This window comes from Rhinoderma darwinii, chromosome 7 (assembly GCF_050947455.1).
Source record: "Rhinoderma darwinii isolate aRhiDar2 chromosome 7, aRhiDar2.hap1, whole genome shotgun sequence".
Classification (NCBI taxonomy): domain Eukaryota; kingdom Metazoa; phylum Chordata; class Amphibia; order Anura; family Rhinodermatidae; genus Rhinoderma; species Rhinoderma darwinii.
Genome location: NC_134693.1, coordinates 8,444,468 through 8,461,645, shown reverse-complemented (window position 1 = coordinate 8,461,645; position 17,178 = coordinate 8,444,468). Strand labels below are relative to the sequence as shown.

Sequence of the window (17,178 nt, the reverse complement as noted above, 5' to 3'; positions counted from 1 at the left end):
GTTATATTCTTGTATATAGGAGCAGTATTATTGTAGATATATTCATATATATAGGGGCAGTATTATAGTAGTTATATTCTTGTATATAGGGGCAGTATTATAGTAGTTATATTCTTGTATATAGGAGCAGTATTATAGTAGTTATATTCTTGTATATAGCAGTATTATAGTAGTTATATTCTTGTATATAGGAGCAGTATTATAGTAGTTATATTCTTGTATATAGGAGCAGTATTATTGCAGATATATTCATGTATATAGGAGCAGTATTATAGTAGTTATATTCTTGTATATAGGGGGTAGTATTATAGTAGATATATTCTTGTATATAGGGGGCAGTATTATTGTAGATATATTCATGTATATAGGGGCAGTATTATAGTAGTTATATTCTTGTATATGGGGGCAGTATAAGGGCATGACCACACATGGCGGAATTCCTCCGCAACTGTCCGCATCAATGCCGCACAGAATCTGCGTTGCAGATTCTGCAGCGGATCTGCACAAAATGTGCAGAAAATTGATGCGGACTGGCCGCTGCGGACTGCAGGAAAAGTGCTTCTCTTCTCCCTATTCAGTGCAGGATAGAGAGAAGGGACAGCACTTTCCCTAGTGAAAGTCAAAGAAATTCATACTTACCGCCCGTTGTCTTGGTGACGCGTCCTTCTTTCGGCATCCGGCCCGACCTCCCTGGATGACGCTCCAGTCCATGTGACCGCTGCAGCCTGTGCTTGGCCTGTGATTGGCTGCAGCCGTCACTTACACTGAAACGTCATCCTGGGAGGCCGGACTGGAGACAGACGCAGGGAGTTCTCGGTAAGTATGAACTTATATGTTTTTTTACAGATACATGTATATTGAGATCGGTAGTCACTGTCCCGGGTGCAGAAACAGTTACTGCCGATCGCTTAACTCTTTCAGCACCCTGGACAGTGACTATTTACAGACGTCTCCTAGCAACGCTCCCGTCATTACGGGAGCCCCATTGACTTCCTCAGTCTGGCTGTAGACCTAGAAATACATAGGTCCAGCCAGAATGAAGAAATGTCATGGTAGTAAAAACAATACGCTCCGCAGCACACATAAGATCTGCGGACTTCATTGCGGAATTTTGACTCTCCATTGAAGTCAATGGAGAAATTCCGCCATGAGTCCGCAACCAGTCCGCCACTGCTCCGCAACAGACAGAGCATGCTGCGGACACCAAATTCCGCTCCGCAGCCTATGCTCCGCAGCGGAATTGTACGCATCGTGTAAACGAACACTGCTAAATTAAAGTGAAAGTCAATGGAGAAACGGCTCCGCTGCGGATTAACGCTGCGGAGTGTCCGCAGCGGAATTTAAGTGAAATTCCGCTATGTGTGAACCCGCCCTAATAGTAGTTATATTCTTGTATATAGGGGCAGTATTATAGTAGTTATATTCTTGTATATAGGAGCAGTATTATAGTAGTTATATTCTTGTATATATGGAGCAGTATTATAGTAGTTATATTCTTGTATATAGGAGCAGTATTATTGCAGATATATTCATGTATATAGGGGCAGTATTATAGTAGTTATATTCTTGTATATGGGGGCAGTATTATAGTAGTATATTCTTGTATATAAGAGCAGTATTATAGTAGTTATATTCTTGTATATAGGGAGCAGTATTATAGTAGTTATATTCTTGTATATAGGGAGCAGTAGTATAGTAGTTATATTCTTGTATATAGGGAGCAGTATTATAGTAGTTATATTCTTGTATATAGGGAGCAGTATTATAGTAGTTATATTCTTGTATATAGGGAGCAGTATTATAGTAGTTATAGTCTTGTATATAGGGAGCAGTATTATAGTAGTTATATTCTTGTATATAGGAGCAGTATTATTGTAGATATATTCATGTATATAGGGGCAGTATTATAGTAGTTATATTCTTGTATATAGGGGCAGTATTATAGTAGTTATATTCTTGTATATAGGAGCAGTATTATAGTAGTTATATTCTTGTATATAGCAGTATTATAGTAGTTATATTCTTGTATATAGGAGCAGTATTATAGTAGTTATATTCTTGTATATATGGAGCAGTATTATAGTAGTTATATTCTTGTATATAGGGAGCAGTATTATAGTAGTTATATTCTTGTATATAGGGGGCAGTATTATAGTAGTTATATTCTTGTATATAGGGGGCAGTATTATAGTAGTTATATTCTTGTATATAGGGGCAGTATTATAGTAGTTATATTCTTGTACATAGGGGGCAGTATTATAGTAGTTATATTCTTGTATATAGGAGCAGTATTATAGTAGTTATATTCTTGTATATAGGGGGTAGTATTATAGTAGATATATTCTTGTATATAGGGGGCAGTATTATTGTAGATATATTCATGTATATAGAGGCAGTATTATAGTAGTTATATTCTTGTATATGGGGGCAGTATTATAGTAGTTATATTCTTGTATATAGGGGCAGTATTATAGTAGTTATATTCTTGTATATAGGAGCAGTATTATAGTAGTTATATTCTTGTATATATGGAGCAGTATTATAGTAGTTATATTCTTGTATATAGGAGCAGTATTATTGCAGATATATTCATGTATATAGGGGCAGTATTATAGTAGTTATATTCTTGTATATGGGGGCAGTATTATAGTAGTATATTCTTGTATATAAGAGCAGTATTATAGTAGTTATATTCTTGTATATAGGGAGCAGTATTATAGTAGTTATATTCTTGTATATAGGGAGCAGTAGTATAGTAGTTATATTCTTGTATATAGGGAGCAGTATTATAGTAGTTATATTCTTGTATATAGGAGCAGTATTATAGTAGTTATATTCTTGTATATAGCAGTATTATAGTAGTTATATTCTTGTATATAGGAGCAGTATTATAGTAGTTATATTCTTGTATATATGGAGCAGTATTATAGTAGTTATATTCTTGTATATAGGGAGCAGTATTATAGTAGTTATATTCTTGTATATAGGGGGCAGTATTATAGTAGTTATATTCTTGTATAAAGGGGGCAGTATTATAGTAGTTATATTATTGTATATAGGGGCAGTATTATAGTAGTTATATTCTTGTACATAGGGGGCAGTATTATAGTAGTTATATTCTTGTATATAGGAGCAGTATTATAGTAGTTATATTCTTGTATATAGGGGGTAGTATTATAGTAGATATATTCTTGTATATAGGGGGCAGTATTATTGTAGATATATTCATGTATATAGGGGCAGTATTATAGTAGTTATATTCTTGTATATGGGGGCAGTATTATAGTAGTTATATAGTTATATTCTTGTATATAGGGGCAGTATTATAGTAGTTATATTCTTGTATATAGGAGCAGTATTATAGTAGTTATATTCTTGTATATATGGAGCAGTATTATAGTAGTTATATTCTTGTATATAGGAGCAGTATTATTGCAGATATATTCATGTATATAGGGGCAGTATTATAGTAGTTATATTCTTGTATATGGGGGCAGTATTATAGTAGTATATTCTTGTATATAAGAGCAGTATTATAGTAGTTATATTCTTGTATATAGGGAGCAGTATTATAGTAGTTATATTCTTGTATATAGGGAGCAGTAGTATAGTAGTTATATTCTTGTATATAGGGAGCAGTATTATAGTAGTTATAGTCTTGTATATAGGGAGCAGTATTATAGTAGTTATATTCTTGTATATAGGAGCAGTATTATTGTAGATATATTCATGTATATAGGGGCAGTATTATAGTAGTTATATTCTTGTATATGGGGGCAGTATTATAGTAGTTATATTCTTGTATATATAGTGCTGGGTTAGCAGAGAAAAGGAGTCACCGCGGGCGCTGCTGCACTTCAATGGAACCAAAATGCTTGGAAGGTTCAAATCGTTGGTAATAATATACGTAAAAGTATAAGAATAAATGGAATTTATTGATAATATGACTACGCGTTTCAATGCCGTACTGGCATCTTCATCAGGTCCTGATGAAGATGCCAGTACGGCATTGAAACGCGTAGTCATATTATCAATAAATTCCATTTATTCTTATACTTTTACGTACATTATTACCAACGATTTGAACCTTCCAAGCATTTTGGTTCCATTGAAGTGCAGCAGCGCCCGCGGTGACTCCTTTTCTCTGCTAACCCAGCACAACCTTCGCGGTCGTTCATCTGAATCACCGGTCTCGAGTCCTGGCAGCAGCTGTACCTTTATTCTTATTGCTTTCTACCATCTGTTATCAGGTGAGTACCACTCTTCTTTTACACCACTCCATACCTGGGTAACCTGCACTATGTGGCGCCGTGTTTTTTTGCTTTCTCTCATCTTGTATATATAGAGCAGTATAAGGGCATGACCACACATGGCGGAATTCCTCCGCAACTGTCCGCATCAATGCCGCACAGAATCTGCGTTGCAGATTCTGCAGCGGATCTGCACAAAATGTGCAGAAAATTGATGCGGACTGGCCGCTGCGGACTGCAGGAAAAGTGCTTCTCTTCTCCCTATTCAGTGCAGGATAGAGAGAAGGGACAGCACTTTCCCTAGTGAAAGTCAAAGAAATTCATACTTACCGCCCGTTGTCTTGGTGACGCGTCCCTCTTTCGGCATCCGGCCCGACCTCCCTGGATGACGCTCCAGTCCATGTGACCGCTGCAGCCTGTGCTTGGCCTGTGATTGGCTGCAGCCGTCACTTACACTGAAACGTCATCCTGGGAGGCCGGACTGGAGACAGACGCAGGGAGTTCTCGGTAAGTATGAACTTATATGTTTTTTTACAGATACATGTATATTGAGATCGGTAGTCACTGTCCCGGGTGCAGAAACAGTTACTGCCGATCGCGTAACTCTTTCAGCACCCTGGACAGTGACTATTTACAGACGTCTCCTAGCAACGCTCCCGTCATTACGGGAGCCCCATTGACTTCCTCAGTCTGGCTGTAGACCTAGAAATACATAGGTCCAGCCAGAATGAAGAAATGTCATGGTAGTAAAAACAATACGCTCCGCAGCACACATAAGATCTGCGGACTTCATTGCGGAATTTTGACTCTCCATTGAAGTCAATGGAGAAATTCCGCCATGAGTCCGCAACCAGTCCGCCACTGCTCCGCAACAGACAGAGCATGCTGCGGACACCAAATTCCGCTCCGCAGCCTATGCTCCGCAGCGGAATTGTACGCATCGTGTAAACGAACACTGCTAAATTAAAGTGAAAGTCAATGGAGAAACGGCTCCGCTGCGGATTAACGCTGCGGAGTGTCCGCAGCGGAATTTAAGTGAAATTCCGCTATGTGTGAACCCGCCCTTATAGTAGTTATATTCTTGTATATAGGAGCAGTATTATAGTAGTTATATTCTTGTATATAGGGGCAGTGTTATACTGTGCGTTGTTTCGACGCACAGCACACGGACGAGATTCACGCTCGCACAGGTTCCTCCCTATGACTAACCAATGAAAGCAGCGCCCCCTGGTGTCACTGCACATAACAGCAGGATAGCACAGTCTCCTTCCTCTGCCTTCCAGCTTTCCCTCCATGTTTGTATTATTCACAGAGCACAGAGTATTTTACATCTAATATGTTTCAGGCTTTACTTCCATCAGCACAGTCTCGGCTCAGCTTCATGTCATGTCATTCTTAGCAGGTAACTGACATATTCATGGCACAATCTGTAAATATACTTTCCATTTAATAACGAGCCATAATTAATGTCCCTGAGCAGAAGTATTAATTAATCACTCAAAAACAGTTGGAGAAATGGCAATTAGTGCAGGTTACAAAGTTATTTTCAACTAATTTAAGTTTAGAGTCTCATCAGGAAACGGATTCACTTCTGTAACTCATTACAATTTGTGACGGGAAATAGAGCTGAGTGGTTCTCTGAGACTGTATCACACATGATAGGATTAGATACAGTGGCTCAGCAGACAGTATCACACATGATAGGATTAGATACACAGCTCAGCAGGCAGTATCACACATTATAGGATTAGATACAGTGGCTCAGCAGATAGTATCACACATGATAGGATTAGATACAGTGGCTCAGCAGACAGTATCACACATGATAGGATTAGATACACGGCTCAGCAGGCAGTATCACACATGATAGGATTAGATACAGTGGCTCAGCAGATAGTATCACACATGATATGATTAGATACAGTGGCTCAGCAGGCAGTATCACACATGATAGGATTAGATACAGTGGCTCAGCAGGCAGTATCACACATGATAGGATTAGATACAGTGGCTCAGCAGGCAGTATCACACATGATAGGATTAGATATAGCAGCTCAGCAGACAGTATCACACATGATAGGATTAGATACAGTGGCTCAGCAGGCAGTATCACACATGATAGGATTAGATACACGGCTCAGCAGGCAGTATCACACATGATAGGATTAGATACAGTGGCTCAGCAGGCAGTATCACACATGATAGGATTAGATACACGGCTCAGCAGGCAGTATCACACATGATCGGATTAGATACATAGCTCAGCAGACAGTATCACACATGATAGGATTAGATACACAACTCAGCAGACGGTATCACACATTGTTTTATTGGATACACAGCTCAGCATACAGTATCACACATGATAGGATTAGATACACGGCTCAGCAGGCAGTATCACACATGATAGGATTAGATACACAGCCCAGCAGACAGTTTCACGCATGGTAGGATTAGATACACAGCTCAGCAGACAGTATCACACATGATAGGATTAATGCAGATTAGGAAGAAAAAGCTGCTCCTCTGAACGGGCGCTCAGGTGTGGATTGTACTGATATCTTCACAAAATCGTCAGGGTGTATTTTCAACGATTTTATTATTAAAAAAGAACAATATAAAATTTGATTGCTGCAACGCGTTTCAACCACGCACTGTGGTCTTCATCAGGCATATAAATTTGGTTACAATACATCATCTTATATACTTGTATCATATGCTTCACTTCCAGGTTAAACTGGCAAGGTGAAGGTTCATCATGGGTGTTTCAGCACAGGTGTGTGTATGTTTTTTCCTCAGACTGATTTTCTCTTAATTGCTATTTCTCCTCTTTTCTACCTTTTAACCAACTATTTTCTGCCAAATGGTAGATATTCTTAGCTTTAGTGTAAAAGAGGATTGATTTTTTGTATACATATATATATATATATATACACACATATATATATATATATATATATACACATGTCCACATGCAGGTGACCGTATATTTCAAAGAAATCATCATCGTCCGCGTATTCTCGCCGCTGACAGACAGTGTGAGTACTCTTAGTTTCTTTGATAATTGTGTTTATTCTTTTTGATAGTTTTGATGCTATCCTTTATTCTAACTAAGATAATTGTATTACTGGTAAAAAATGCTTCTAGTTTCATTGCTGTTCGTTTGAATCTAATTGTCGGGAGCCAGGCGCTCCTGTTTTTTATATATATATATATTTAATTTTAAGAAGAGAAATATTCCCATTATTATTTATTCTTTGTAGGTGTATCACACTCAATCTTATCCTATCATTTTTAATACAGATGTCATTGTATTTTAAGAGATCGTTCATTCGGATAAAATACAGCAACTTAGCAGACAGTATCACACATGATAGGATTAGATACATCAGCACAGCAGACAGTATCACACATGATAGGATTAGATACAGCTCAGCAGACAGTATCACACATGATAGGATTAGATACAGTGGCTCAGCAGATAGTATCACACATGATAAGATTAGATACACAGCTCAGCAGACAGTATCACACATTAAATACTTAGATACACTGACTCAGTATAAGACATAAGATTTAATACACCGGCTTAGCAGCACTATATCCCTGCAGAATATTTTATAATGAAATTCAGTGACATTACATAATGGGGAGTGTAGTACGTGCAGATACTAATACGTTTTGTGATCACCTGTGTGTAAAATTTGGTACCAGTGGTTGGGGTACGTCTGTCCCCCATGTAATTATTCATTTATAACACATTTAGCCATTCTGCTAGGGTCTTACTTCATAGGCCGTTGCTTAGCAACAGAGGGCGTGGCTGTTGGGTGACACTGAGAGGTCCCCACGTTCTGGCGATGGGTGTAGTCACTTAGGTCTATGGTCACGTACTCAAATGTGCTGTCAGTCCTGCCTCCGTGAGAGTAAAACGCCGTCTGGGACCCAATGCTGGATTACGGCGTCTTCGGTATGTGTATACTTAATTATTCATATTTTATTTGTGTGGTATAGTGGGGGAGGGGGCAGGGGGCACAAGATGTAAATATTTCCATATCACAACACGCGCCGGGGTTATTTCCACTAACGTCCCACTGTCATAACAATTTCTCCATGTAGAGTTTCTGTTGCTTCTGCTGTGATGTGTTCCATAAAATGTCACATTGTAACGAACAGAAAATAAATTCTGTCCTCTCTAATGTGTTTATTTATCCTCAACCTCCTCAGCAATAATGAGAATCGTATTAAACATTAGATCCACAAAATGCCAAAGCAAATGTTAATGGTATTGACCAAGACAAGCAGCCCATGAAATGCGTCGCGTGCTGATAGTTATTCCATTTATGTAGGACTTTAACCTGCGGCCATCGACTATAAAACTCGTTCTTCAGTCAGTTTCATGTTTTACAGATCATACAGACAGATAAATGATGTACCACCAGAACTGTATGGCCGAGCAGCCTACAAACCCACACACCTGTCCTACCGATAATGAACGTGTGCGGAAGCTCTTGGTGGCCAACATTGCCTTGGGCATCTCAAAGCCAAATTTGATATTGTATTGTTATCAGGGAAGTAGTAATTATCCATGAGACCCCAGAACTCATCCCTTTTCTTTGTCTGAGTGATCTGCTTTCCACTCCACCTCGGAGTAGAAGAGGAGCCCCTAAGCTGTTTGGCCCCAATAGAAAATGCTCTTCCTACCACCATGGTAGTACGGCAAGTGAGCTCTTGGTGGTCAGCATTGCTTTGGGCATCTCAAAGCCAAACTTGATATTGTATTTTTTACTAGGGAAGTAGTAATTATCCATGAGACACCAGAACTCATCCCTTTCCTTTGTCTCTGACTGATCTGCTTTCCACCCCACCTCAGAGTAATGGAGGAGCCCCTAAGCTGTTGGCCTCAATAGAAAATGCTCTTCCTACCACCTTGGTAGTAGGGCAAGTGAGCTCTTGGTGGTCAGCATTGCTTTGGGCTTCTCAAAGCCAAACTTGATATTGTATTGTTATCAGAGAAGTAGTAATTATCCATGAGACCCCATAACTCATTCCTTTCCTTTGTCTCTGCTTTCCAATCCACCTCAGAGTAGAAGAGGAGCCCATAAGCTGATGGCCCCAATACAAAATGCTCTTCCTACCACCTTTGTAGTAGCGCAAGGGAGCTCTTGGTGGCCAACATTGCTTTAGGCATCTTAAGCATCTCAAAGCCAAACTTGATATTGTATTCTTATCAGGGAAGTAATAATTATCCATGAGACCCCATAGCAAAACTTGGAAAGGCTCCTACACCCTCCAGACCATCTTCAGCAGCAAGCTAGTTCAGGACACGACCTGTCCCTGTGCTTTTCATTTATTTCCTTTGTCTCTGAGTAATCTGCTTTCCAATCCACCTCAGCGTAGAAGAGGAGCTCCTAAGCTGTTTGGCCCTATAGCAAATGCTCTTCCTACCACCTTGGTGGCAGGGCCAGAGAAGGCAAAACAGGCAAATTCCCCAAGGCCTCCAGCATCTACTGTAGATACCTCCACCACCATTCTCAGGATGATTCAACTACCGGTCCTGGATACTTGGCTGTTACTTAGGCCATGTATCGTGGTATTATTAGGGCACTTATATTAAAGCACGATATATCTCTAATATTAACACATTATGGCATCGTTTGGGGAACTATTTGGTAGTATTATGGCACAGAATGGCATTGGTTTTCCTTAGCTAGTCTCTCTTTCCTTCCCAAGCAGGGAGATGGCACCTACATCTTGTCCTCTACAGACCTTGATCTACCCCGGCTGGTAGGAACTTCTAATTAAGTCATTGCTAGAGCCCCATATCCATCACTCAGGGAACTTCCAAATCAATGGCAGATATCCTGCAAACACGGCTTTATTGACTTTTTCTAGTCAAGGCTGAAACTTGGGCAAGACCATGGACTTCCAATGTTGTACGTGTAGCCAAAGATTACTCTTCAACCAAATGACCAGCATTGTCCCCGGCTCATATCCTCAGATGTTTCCAGCTTCAAAACATCATATCAAATATCTGATGCCGACAGATTCTTTTCTGTTCACCTTCAGTGGTTGGTTTCTTATGATAATGAGCTGATTTACAATTTTATGGGTTCTTGACGCTGCTGCACTCGGTCGAGCAATAGACCCTTCGGTTATCCGAGATGTGAATCGCTTTATTGGTCACCGAGATGGATTTCAATTGACTCCTATACAACTGAGTGTTTGTTAGGTCTTTGCCTAAAGAAAATTAATAATTTCCCGGATTTAATGAAAGAATACAATGTTGGTCATAAACCATGTGTCATGAACATTGAAATTGGGCAGTGGGTTAATGAAATAGGAATTTTTCAATTACTTTATATCTTGATAAAGATCCGGCACGTTTTGCTCCTGTTTTGTAGACAGGAGACCTGGTGATATTCAGTAGTTTTTAACAATGTAAATCTTCAGACTCGGATATAGAGTCTCATTCATTCGAGCACAATTTGAGAGCACTGAGCCACAATGGGATCAGGTTTGCTGGATGAAAAGCCACTGAGATGTAACAGACCAAAATCTCTATGCCGCCTAATCACTGCTGGTTTAAGCCTGTAGCCACTTTCTTGAAAGGGTCATTTTTGTGACACAGTTCAGTTCACTCTGGAACTTCACGAGTGACCGACACGATTAAACATCAGATAAGCACATCTAATACATTCTATTACATCCTTTACTATATTGATGTGACTTACAGGGTATGTACACCTTTACAACCTACGTTTATTTCCCTAAAGCATCTAAAATACAAATTTGCAAATAGTTTGGATTAAAAATCTCCTACCATTTTGTGTATTCAGTTCATTCAGAACTATTTGTATCCATGGTTAGGCTAAACATCTGTTGTAGGAGCATGTCCCTGAATATTAGGTATAGTAGTAGTCTACCAAGACGGAAATAATCCTTTTTATGTTTTCTGTAAATATGTTTTGGTTTTTTTTTATGTTTGAAAATTGAAAAGTTCCAGCCCCGCTGTAATGACGGGGGGTAGGGAAACGGACAAGTGAGCCCTAGTCTACACGCCACTCTGTCCCTGCCTACTTGCAACGACCCGCCCTAGTCGACGGGGTACAACTGGGCGACGGTCCCTGCGCTCAGTAAATGCACGACAAACACGACAAACATACAAGGGAATACAAGCAAGGGAAAGGGGCAGTTGCCCACGGCAACACCGTGAGCAACCAGAGTGGTGAACGAGCCGAGTCAAGCCAGGAGTGTGCGAGGTACCAAACGAAGAGCAGAAGAGTAGTCAGTAAGCCAGGGTTTGTATGGAGCAGGATCAAAATAGAAGGAGCTGTAGCTGGGCCAGGAAACCACACGAAAAGAATCACAAGCACCGAGGGACAGGAAGGGCAGGCTTAAATAGACCGAGGGCGGGAGCTAGCTGAGTCTAGCCAGGTTGCGATAGGCTCTCCCACTCCTAAGCCTGCCAGCCTGAGTGGTGGAAGCTGGAGTCAGTCTCAGGGATGTAGATTCAGGTGCTGACTGATTAATTATGGGAGTTAACCCCGAAGCTGTGCCTGGCAGATCCTTTACACCCGGTCTATCAAAACCGGAACTTCCAATCTGAGCACAGAACTGTTTGGTGACTACACATTTTTGCGGAGGATTGTTTAGTGTTAGCTAGTAATAACTACGTAGTTGGAGAGCTTTTCCTTAGCTGCAGACAGGCAAGACTTTCCTGTGATTTCTTGCTTGGAGAGAGGCAGAGAGATCTGCTTCATGTAATGTCTGGTCACAGAGCTGTTGGGAAATACTCGTAAATTGAAAATCACTAAAGAAAATTGGACAATTTTGCATGGGTTTCAACACTAGTTCCAACATGTTTTGGATTTTTTTTTTATTTGTCTGTGACCCCATGAAAAAGTTGACTTTTTGTTTGCCTAAAATAGGTTTTCTCGGCATAGACACTGGAGGCAAATCGCTAGGTTATTAATGTATAATAAACAAGGGGTTTCACCCCTGTGACTCCCACCAATTCCTAGAAAAAAGTGACAGCGGCGTTACGAAACAGCCGTCTCCTGTTGGCTCCGCATGGTTTCTTCTTGGCAGGCAAATGGTTGGTCATTGATGAACATAATGGGCCAAAGATGCGGTCTCCGAAGAACACCAAACACAACCAACAGGTGATGAAGTTGGACACTACTTTCCTAGCCCCGCTGCCATTTTGTTCTAATGAATAGTGGGGGTCGCCTTTCAGATCCCGCCGATCGGACATTGGTGGCACGTCCTAGTGAATTGGCCACCAATGTCTGTTCTAATATACCCTTTTAATAATGTTGTTGACCAAGGTATGTAGGAATATGCGCAACCAGGGCAATTTAGGACATTTAGCTATTGATGTACCCTATAAAGCCAACACCGTCGGCCCTGAAACGTCGAGATCCCTTTAGATCCTTATTAGACATTATCCCTGACATGACAAGTGAGGCAATTTGTAGAGTGGAAATGTACAATGGATGTGAATAAGGAGAGAGACAGGGAACAATTCAGCCATAATCAGTTACTCTTAACATGAACAATGGCAGCGAGATCCATGCGGAGCTCGTGGAGAACATTCCCTCTCCCAAAGTTCTTCATAATTCACCCAATCCTTTAAAATGACAAAAATGATGTGTCTATCACGATAAATCCTGACTTTTACAGCTAATATCAGTATTTAAAGGAGGCATTAGCTGTGTCGGCTGCCACTGAATCCTCTGCGTTGGAGAAAGCCGGGCGATTTACATTAGCATTAACTCTGCTAATGTAATGTGACTCCAAGTTAATTCAATGTATGAATATTAGTTCTATCAGCCATTCATTGCCTCCAGCTTTCACATTAGTGACAGTAAAAACTATTGCAGAAAGTCCAAATGTCCAATTTGCTTAGTGCCTTGTCTATGAGTTTGCCACAAACATAAAGCGAAATTTCTAGAAGCAGCAAAATTTGTCCAACTTTCTGAAAGGAGCTTAAAAAAGTAAAAATAAAAAAGCCTTAATTGAGGGACTAAATTCTATAGATATCAGGATAATAATATAACATGGAGCATATTTAAAGTGGACCTGTCCCTTACTTTTTCTTATGAAATAACCATCAGGAAAGTGCACAGTGTAAAGACAATATTGGGATGACTATTTTCTTTTGACTATTTTATTTTTATAAATTCTTCTATAGGGGAGATCAGAACCTCAAAATCTTTCCTTATGTAATATATTAGACATTCAGGATTCCCAGTTAAAAAAGAATCCCAATGTACTTGACATGTAGCTTCTCAGTCAACTATTTGATTTTCTATTAGAGGGTCCTAATCGGATATATGAAAAGGAGCTGATGATAGAGGAAACCCACTGTCATTATATATATCTGATGAATATCTATGGACACCTTTATGTAGTTGCCTGAATTAAAAACCTATATTTAAACACTTTACTTAAGAATTTTGAGTAAAAGCGGTGGTCTCATCTCAATAATATGTCTATAAGGGCATATACATGTAATAAAGCCATAGTCAAAGCAGAAAGACACCAAAAAGAAGGGAGTCTCGCTGAGATGCGGTCCATCTATTTATTACAATAAAGGGGCAGTGTCATAGTAGTTATATTCTTGTATATAGGGGGCAGTATTATAGTAGTTATATTCTTGTATATAGGGGCAGTATTATAGTAGTTATATTCTTGTATATAGGGGGCAGTATTATAGTAGTTATATTCTTGTATATAGGGGGCAGTATTATAGTAGTTATATTCTTGTATATAGGGGCAGTATTATAGTAGTTATATTCTTGTATATAGGGGCAGTATTATAGTAGTTATATTCCTGTATATAGGGGCAGTATTATAGTAGTTATACTCTTGTATAATGGGGCAGTATTATAGTAGTTATATTCTTGTATATAGGAGCAGTAATATAGTAGTTATATTCTTGTATATAGGAGCAGTATTATAGTAGTTATATTCTTGTATATAGGGGCAGTATTATAGTAGTTATAGTCTTGTATATAGGGGCAGTATTATAGTAGTTATATTCTTGTATATAGGGGCAGTATTATAGTAGTTATATTCCTGTATATAGGGGCAGTATTATAGTAGTTATATTCTTGTATATAGGGGCAGTATTATAGTAGTTATATTCCTGTATATAGGGGCAGTATTATAGTAGTTATATTCTTGTATATAGGGGGCAGTATTATAGTAGTTATATTCTTGTATATAGGGGCAGTATTATAGTAGTTATATTCTTGTATATAGGAGCAGTATTATAGTAGTTATATTCTTGTATATAGGGGCAGTATTATAGTAGTTATAGTCTTGTATATAGGGGCAGTATTATAGTAGTTATAGTCTTGTATATAGGGGCAGTATTATAGTAGTTATATTCCTGTATATAGGGGCAGTATTATAGTAGTTATATTCTTGTATATAGGGGGCAGTATTATAGTAGTTATATTCCTGTATATAGGGGCAGTATTATAGTAGTTATATTCTTGTATATAGGGGGCAGTATTATAGTAGTTATATTCTTGTATATAGGGGCAGTATTATAGTAGTTATATTCTTGTATATAGGGGCAGTATTATAGTAGTTATATTCCTGTATATAGGGGCAGTATTATAGTAGTTATATTCTTGTATATAGGGGGCAGTATTATAGTAGTTATATTCTTGTATATAGGGGCAGTATTATAGTAGTTATATTCTTGTATATAGGGGCAGTATTATAGTAGTTATATTCTTGTACATAGGAGCAGTATTATAGTAGTTATATTCTTGTATATAGGGGCAGTATTATAGTAGTTATATTCCTGTATATAGGGGCAGTATTATAGTAGTTATATTCTTGTATATAGGGGGCAGTATTATAGTAGTTATATTCCTGTATATAGGGGCAGTATTATAGTAGTTATATTCTTGTATATAGGGGGCAGTATTATAGTAGTTATATTCTTGTATATAGGGGCAGTATTATAGTAGTTATATTCTTGTATATAGGGGCAGTATTATAGTAGTTATATTCCTGTATATAGGGGCAGTATTATAGTAGTTATATTCTTGTATATAGGGGGCAGTATTATAGTAGTTATATTCTTGTATATAGGGGCAGTATTATAGTAGTTATATTCTTGTATATAGGGGCAGTATTATAGTAGTTATATTCTTGTACATAGGAGCAGTATTATAGTAGTTATATTCTTGTATATAGGAGCAGTATTATAGTAGTTATATTCTTGTATATAGGGGGTAGTATTATAGTAGTTATATTCTTGTATATAGGAGCAGTATTATAGTAGTTATATTCTTGTATATAGGGGGTAGTATTATAGTAGTTATATTCTTGTATATAGGAGCAGTATTATAGTAGTTATATTCTTGTATATAGGGGCAGTATTATAGTAGTTATATTCTTGTATATAGGGGGCAGTATTATAGTAGTTATATTCTTGTATATAGAAGCAGTATTATAGTAGTTATATTATTGTATATAGGGGCAGTATTATAGTATTTATATTCTTGTATATAGGGGCAGTGTTATATTCTTGTATATAGGGGCAGTATTATAGTCGTTATATTCTTGTATATAGGGGCAGTATTATAGTAGTTATATTCTTGTATATAGGGGTAGTATTATAGTAGTTATATTCTTGTATATAGGGGCAGTATTATAGTAGTTAAATTCTTATATATAGGGGCAGTATTATAGTAGTTATATTCTTGTATATAGGGGCAGTATTATAGCAGTTATATTCTTGTATATAGGGAGCAGTATTATAGTAGTTGAATTCTTGTATATAGGAGCAGTATTATAGTAGTTATATTCTTGTATATAGGGGCAGTATTATAGCAGTTATATTCTTGTATATAGGGGCAGTATTATAGCAGTTATATTCTTGTATATAGGGAGCAGTATTATAGTAGTTATATTCTTGTATATAGGAGCAGTATTATAGTAGTTATATTCTTGTATATAGGGGGCAGTATTATAGTAGTTATATTCTTGTATATAGGAGCAGTGTTATAGTAGTTATATTCTTGTATATAGGAGCAGTATTATAATAGTTATATTCTTGTATATAGGGGGCAGTATTATAGTAGTTCTATTCTTGTATATAGGAGCAGTATTATAGTAGTTATATTCTTGTATATAGGGGGCAGTATTATAGTAGTTATATTCTTGTATCTAGGGGGTAGTAATATAGTAGTTATATTCTTGTATATAGGAGCAGTATTATAGTAGTTATATTCTTGTATATAGGGGGCAGTTATACTAGTTATATTCTTGTATATAGGAGCAGTATTATAGTAGTTATATTCTTGTATATAGGAGGCAGTATTATAGTAGTTATATTCCTGTATATAGGGGGCAGTTATACTAGTTATATTCTTGTATATAGGAGCAGTATTATAGTAGTTATATTCTTGTATATAGGAGCAGTATTATAGTAGTTATATTATTTTTGTATACAGTGAAGTTAACACTAAACACAGTTGTCAGATCCTTTCAGGGTAAAATAATGTGATTGTTTTTTTTAATCTGCTGGATGGTACAATGGATGATTTAAAGTTTCTAATTCTTGTCTCTTATCCGTCCTTCGAGCCCCCTAATCCTTTACATCTTACATGCTGGCAGATCACTTTATCTCCCCACCCAACTGTGTAAAATGGACTTTAGGGTCTTTAAAAACGTGTGATAAAATGACTTATGGGATCTCACTCCATCTAATTACCCTTTATTCCAAATGTACAATTCATCTTTTATTGCTCTTACAACCGAATTCTCATTTTACGAGGTTGAGGATGTAGCCGAACATAATTTTTCATTTTATTATCTGTCTTAAGCTGAGAATTTTGTAACCTGAAGTGATTTAAAGCTCCTTGAAAGAAGTAATATTGATAACTGTTCCGCAAATCTGGAA

At 37.9% G+C, this 17,178-nt stretch overlaps 1 protein-coding gene across 5 annotated transcripts in view; it reads left to right on the top strand.

Moving 5' to 3' along the window:
• Positions 1 to 17,178, top strand: part of DAB1 (DAB adaptor protein 1) — a 721,439-nt gene that overhangs the window by 332,050 nt on the left and 372,211 nt on the right. The gene's annotated exons all lie outside the window — the stretch shown is intronic.